This window comes from Saccopteryx leptura, chromosome 4, assembly GCF_036850995.1.
Source record: "Saccopteryx leptura isolate mSacLep1 chromosome 4, mSacLep1_pri_phased_curated, whole genome shotgun sequence".
NCBI lineage: Eukaryota > Metazoa > Chordata > Mammalia > Chiroptera > Emballonuridae > Saccopteryx > Saccopteryx leptura.
Window position 1 is genome coordinate 69622900 of NC_089506.1, and position 7170 is coordinate 69630069.

The following is a 7170-nucleotide window of genomic DNA, read 5'->3' on the forward strand; positions in this document are numbered from 1 at the left end:
TTTAATGTCACACTATAACCCCAAAACTGCCTTCTAGGTTATCCCTAGTTTCTAACTATGTCTTACTACAGTCTCTGTGCACTTCCTTATCCTCGAAAACCTTTTTGGTGACCTTGTTGAAACAGCCACAAAATGTTCCCAAGTACACAGTCTGCTTCTGTCACTGAGACTCAGAGGTGACTGCCAAGCCTGCCAGGAGTGGAACATTTGAGAACAAACTCTTTCTCCACAGGCTCATCTCCACTCTTACGGATAAGTGTGCCAACGCCTGCACACCTAAGTCTACACTGAGACTCTCTAATGATTGTCCTGCCACTTCGGGTCATTTTTCTCATGCTACTTAAATTCAATAAGTCTAGATTTCAACTTTTCATAGCTCAAACATAATTAACTCTTGGTAAATTTTATATATATTCAATCTCAGGAAATAATCTTATATATTCTTGTGCATTCACTTGCACAGGTGGGACAAAAATTATTTGCAATATAAGGAATTTAAAATAATGTAAGCATACTGTTTTAGAAATATTGAAGAAAAACTAGAAAATTCTTTCCTTCAGACAATTTGGGAAATGCTAAACTGCATTGAGGGATGATAACTCCATACAGAATTTTAAAGTGAAATGTACCTTAGACATCAGTGAGCTCAATGCATCCAGTTTCCAATCAAATATAGTCAAGGTCATATAGCATTGTTTTCATAAAACTATTAGTAAATCTTTGCCTACAGCAGAGATGACCAGAAATATATTTGCTTTCTATAGCACTTTCCATTGATTAACAATTCCTAATTTATAAGAATATTAAAATGGCATTTATTTTAAATGAGCAAATTAATTAGATTACTTTACAAACATAAAAGATAAAATGCTGTTTTTATTCTCAACCCTGTAGAAGGTGTTTAGAAAAAAAGTAATGTAATGCATGTGTCACACACACACAAAAATCAGAATCTGTTAGAAAAAGAAACATTTACTCATTGCCTTGATTTTTTTGTGTTTTGTTTGTTTGTTTGTTTCTTGGGTTGTTTTTTTTTTGTATTTTTCTGAAGTTGGAAACGGGAGGCAGTCAGACAGATTCTCGCATGCACCCAACTGGGATCCACCCGGTATGCCCACCAGGGGGCGATGCTCTGCCCATCTGGGGCATTGCTCTGTTGCAACCAGAGCCATTCTAGCGCCCGAGGCAGAGGCCAAGGAGCCATCCTCAGCACCTGGGCCATCTTTGCTCCAATGGAGCCTTGGCTGCAGGAGGGGAAGAGAGAGACAGAGAGGAAGGAGAGGGGGTGGGGTGGAGAAGCAGATGGGCGCTTCTCCTGTGTGCCCTGGCCGGGAATCGAACCCGGGACTCCTGCACGCCAGGCTGACGCTCTACCGCTGAGCCAACCGGCCAAGGCTCATTGCCTTGTTTTTATTAGACACCGAGATTTGCAGATGTCAGTTTCCATGAATAATTCACCCTCGAATTTGGCCCAACTTCTTATGAGCTTCTGTTTCTCGGAAGACATTTAGAATTGTATCACATTGTGGCCTAGGACACTCACATAAATATGCACACGCACACACACAGGAACTGAGTGCCGAATGTTATTAAATATTTTGCAGTATAACACAAGTCCAGAAGACTTTTTTATTAAGTTTGTATTATCCTATAAATATTCTTTGTAGAAAAATTAGAAAATGGTCCTAGTCAACTAGTTATTTTGTACTTTGCTTTCCATTCCTAAATGATCTTTGACTTCCAATTATACTGAATTATGGAACCTGAGATGTTACACAGGATTATACTCAAGTGGTGGGAGTCAAATAATTTAGCAACTGGTTCTCTGCCCTCATGACCATTTTAAATATAAAAAAGATACACCAAAAGGTAGTTTATTATTTCATGCATTTAATACTCAAATAAAAATAAAAGAAATACACAAAACTAGATTATGTTATAAAAAAGAGTTCTAAAATATTAATAAAAAATTATTAAATAATAACTGACAAAAAAACAATAAAACTGTTATTAAGATATTTCCAGTGACACCTTGTCACCCCCTGGTTGTTTGGCACTTTTTCTCTTTACGTTATATGTTTGTTGACTGAAGTAACAAACGCAAGGGACTTAAAATGTAGTATTTCATTAAAGGTATAATGAGTTTTATGAAATTAATAAATAAGTATTACAAGCATAGTTCTGTCAAATTTTTTTCACCTGTGGACTGAATAAACATTACTACAGATGCTTAGAATATGCTGTTGCACAGATGAACACTAAAGAAGAGTAGGGAATGTAAATTTGTGATTTCCACATTGGGCAGCTGCCCAAGTGTCAACCTTATAGAGAACCCTGATTACAAGTGCCATTTAACAACCGGTTCACAGAACTCAACAAAAAAATTAGGTATCGGTTCTGCTGAACCGGTGCAAACTGGCTGAATCCCACCACTGAGTATACTGTTATACTAGCAATTCCCAATTTCTCTTTTTTTTTCAATATTATTTATTGATTTTAGAGAGGAGAGAGAGAGAAAATGAGGAAAGAAACAGGAAGCATCAACTCCCATATGTGCCTTGACCAGGCAAGCCCAGGGTTCCGAACCCGCACCTCAGCGTTCCAGGTGAACACTTCATCTGCTGTGCCACCACAGGTCAGGCACAAATTTTCAATTTCAATATTAAAAGTAGTACAAACTTGCCTCCAAGATAGTGATACTAAAAGGTATTCACTGTCAATTGTCAATTTCTCTAGCTCCAAATGTAAGTATTAGACTATAAAAAGAGAGATGTTTCTGAAAGCCAGATTAATTATATAACATACTTAAATAAATGCAAATGTTGTTATCTTTAAACTCACATAGTACCCAAACTAAGCCAAATATGTTACCAGAATATTTTATTAGATGGAGGTTATGTAGCACAGAATATATGTACAGAGAATAATGTGTATAAAATAAATGTATATTGCACATGGAATGTCCTGAGGAAGAGCTTATTAAGTTGCCCGCCTCTAAAATCCCCCTGCACTGATCCATCTACCTTGGTTTTCCTGACCATGGGCTTACAAGCCTCCTACACCACACACAATGGTCCTTTTGGCTCAGTTTGTAATATTTATCAGAGATTACTAGGAATATTTCCTGTTCTCTCTCTTTTTTTTTTTTTTAATTTGCACTTTTGCTTTCAGGAAAATAAATTTGGTCTGAGACATACAGATCTTTTCCACTTGAGAAATGTCTATATTTTTGTAACCCGTTGGGGAGAGGAGCAGAAGGCTATCCAGGGTTCATTTAGTCAACAGACCCTGTTCTACACTGCAGGGACTCACACATCCAAACAGCATGTTCACAGTCTAAAAACTTTCTTCACTTCCAAGCACCCAGCACGAGATCTGTCCACATTATAAACAAATTAGTTCACATTATATTCAATACAGCAGACGTTGGAGTTGGTTAGTGTTTCCCAACAGTATCGAAACAATCAGAACACAGATGTGAGTCCCTTTGGGCATAGTCACAGCTGAGTCTAAGACTCAAGGCCAGGCTCAGGGAATAATCCATTAATCAATTGCATAGCCCAGTAAAAACCAGTTCTTTTTTTTTTTTTTTTTTTTTTTTTTTTCATTTTTCTGAAGCTGGAAACAGGGAGAGACAGTCAGACAGACTCTCGCATGCGCCCGACCGGGATCCACCCAGCACGCCCACCATGGGGCGATGCTCTGCCCATCCTGGGCGTCGCCATGTTGTGACCAGAGCCACTCTAGCGCCTGAGGCAGAGGCCACAGAGCCATCCCCAGCGCCCGGGCCATCTTTGCTCCAATGGAGCCTTGGCTGCGGGAGGGGGAGAGAGAGACAGAGAGGAAAGCGCGGCAGAGGGGTGGAGAAGCAAATGGGCGCTTCTCCTGTGTGCCCTGGCCGGGAATCGAACCCGGGTCCTCCGCACACTAGGCCGACGCTCTACCGCTGAGCCAACCGGCCAGGGCAAAAACCAGTTCTTAAATTAAAGAAAAAAGAAAAGAAAAGAAAACATTTAGGGTTGTTTGGATATAATAAGTAAAAATTCTACTAAAAGAAGTCAAATACTTTCTTCCCTATGAGGAAAAATAATTCTAAAACCTCATAAAATTGAAAGATATTTTTAAAAGCCAATAAAAGTTAGCATTTAGAATAATAAAAGGAAAATATTAAAAAGATGTCAAGCCTGACCAGGCAGTGGTGCAGTTAATAAAGCTTCGACGTGGGTCACTGAGGACCCAGGTTCAAAACCCCAAGTTTTCTGCTTGAGCACAGGCTCATCCAGCTTGAGCACGACCTCACCAGCTTGAGCATGGGATCATAGACATGACCCCATGGCCGCTGGGTGGAGCCCAAAGGTTACTGGCTTGAACCCCAGGTCTCTGGTTTGAGCAAGAGATCACTAGCCCAGTTGGAATGTCCTGGTCAAAGCACATATGAGAAAGCAATTGATGTACAACGAAGGTTCTGCAACTATGAGTTGATGCTTCTCATCTGTCTCCCTTCTTGTCTCTCTCTCTCTCTCTCTCTCTCTCTCTCTCTCTCGCTAGGAAAAAAAGAAATGTCAACAATATTATTGTTCTTAAGTCAAAACAAAAAGCAAAATGGTAAATAAAGCATGATATAATTTTTTGAGAAACAAATATACTGATCAAATTATTAATGGTGATTACCTTCAGATAGTATATTATTTTCTCTTTTTCAACCTACCTGTGCTTTATTGCTTTTTCTATAAGTATTCATTTTTTAATTTAAAATAATTTAAAAAAATTATTCAGTGAGAGGAGGGGATGCAGAGAGACAGATTCCCCGTATGTGGCCTGGCAAGGATCCATCTGGCAAGCCCACTAGGGGGTGATGCTCTGCCCATCTGGAGCATTGCTCTGTTGATCAGCAACTGAGCTCTTCTTGGTGCCTGAGGCAGAGGCCATGGAGCTATCCTCAGTCCCCAGGGCCAACTTACTCCAATTGAGCTATGGCTGCAGGAGGGGAAGAAAGAGTGAGAAAAGTGGGAGGGGTGGATTGGAGAAGCAGATGGGCACTTCTCCTATGTGCCTTGACCAGAAATTGAATTCAGGACATACATAAACCAGGCTGATGCTCTACTACTCAGCCAACCAGCCAGGGCCAATAATTTAAATTTTCATAAAAACAACAACTGCCTGGAGCTAATAGCAATACACCGTTAGTAATACCAACAGTAGCAACAACCACGATGATAACGAACATGTAATGTTTACTATGTGTCCAGATGTTAGAAGCTTATTTCAATTTTGTCTATTTTGTCATAAAAACATATTGCTCTAGACACCCATTCAATATTCCCAGTTGATTGAATATTTCATATTTACATAGTCAATCCACATTGTCAAATTTGTAAAAATGTCTCATTTTTGAAAATGAGGTTTCAATCTGCTGTAATTCACTCCTCATGAGTTGCTTTCACTACTGAGTTATTATGTATCAACCAGAGACCTGACACTGATAATGAAATGAGGATTTTTTCTCTCTGCTGCCTATTTGCTGAAAGTTACTTAGCAAGTCACTTCATTCATCCATAAATTGAGCAGCTACTGTGTACCAGGTGCACTGTTTGGGATATATACATGAAAGATGCAGATATAAATATCACAAGGTCCTGGTTCTTAGGGTCATGCATACTTAGTATACATGTGGAAAGAAATTGGGAGATAGGGCGGAAGATATGGAAACTAATTACTGTATGGTTCATATAAGCTAATAGGACAAAATGCAAATTGTTAAGAGTAACAGAGAAGAAGAAACTAAGCCTTTTATCTGGAAAATAAAGCAGTTCATCTGAGTCTTTTAAAATCACATCATGCCCTGGCCAGAGAGGTTGATGATTCCAACCCAGCTCAGGGCACATACAGGAACAAATTGATGTTTCTGTCTCTCCCCCACCTTTCCTTTCTCTCTAAAGTCAATAATTTATTTTAATTAAAAATAAATAAATATATAAAGTAAAAGCACATTTTGAATACTAATGTCCACTAGGATCATACCACATCTGCTTGTATGAATGAATCAAATTATGTAATATACACACAGATTAGGCATAATACTCAATAAGATTTACTTAAATTCTTAAGTGATATCATAATGGGGATGCAGGGAAGGGGAGAATCTCTACATCTCCATTAGCACAATTCTATTGGCAGTTATAATGGGAATAGCCAGGATATTAAATCAATATATTCTAATCTTAGGTAATCCTTACGTTGTAGTTTTTCTATGATTTCTCATATAAAAAAACCAAGCCTGGCCATCTTGGAGTTTTCCCCCTGTACAGAGAGAATATCTCTGCCACCCATGAAGGCTAAGCTACAATTCCTATTGAAATAGATGTGGCCTGTTTCAATTAGAAAGGAGGTGCAATGCAAAACCACTTTTTGAGCATGATACAGAGTAGAAAGGAGCAAAGAAGTGGTCGGCAATAATGACAGAACCAGATTCCTAAGCACCTAATCCTCAAGGCCTCCTAACATCTTGGGAGATCCAGGAACACTAGGGTTAGTGACCTACTTTCTTTGGTATAATTTGAGGGATAGAGAAGCTCTACATTTATTTGTCTCTTTGTCTCATCCAACATACCACCAGCATGATAGTGCAGCAAGACAGATGTTCTTTAATAGCTAAAAGTAGCACTTTTCAGCGTGGGCCATGCCTTGATCCTTTAAGCTGCAATGAGAAGGCCCGTAGAAGTGTTTGGAGGGTTGGCAGAACTTGGGGTTGGAAATGAGGGCCGCAGAGAACGGAGCCTGGAGACTGAGGCAAAAGGCCGGGCCCGCATATGTCAGGTGTAGATATCAGCATGATCTCTCTAGAGGCCACATGGAGCCAGATACATGTCAGCAGACCTCAGTGAGCCAAACAGACTTACTTCCTCACCACAGAGCCCGAGAACAGCGCACAAAACAAGGACCTGCATTCATAGAAGCCCCGCTTGCCCATGCCACAGGATTACATGATCTGCCCTGGCCCCAACCCTGAGACATATGACACCATCTCGGGAAGAAGCAGGGAAACGGTTGAGAAATCTGAAAGACTGAACATTTACCCTAAAGAGACTGAGTCATCCAAAAGAAATTATCTAAACAGGAAGAGACAGAAATGCATTTAATTAGCAAGATTAAAGCACCCCACCCCCTACC

At 39.7% G+C, this 7170-nt stretch overlaps 1 non-coding gene across 1 annotated transcript; it reads right to left on the bottom strand.

The window, feature by feature from the left end:
- Positions 1-3890: 3890 nt before the first annotated feature.
- Positions 3891-3966, bottom strand: TRNAT-AGU (transfer RNA threonine (anticodon AGU)). Its single transcript has one exon. It is a non-coding gene; the product is annotated as a tRNA-Thr (tRNA).
- Between the last annotated feature and the right edge of the window lie 3204 nt (positions 3967-7170).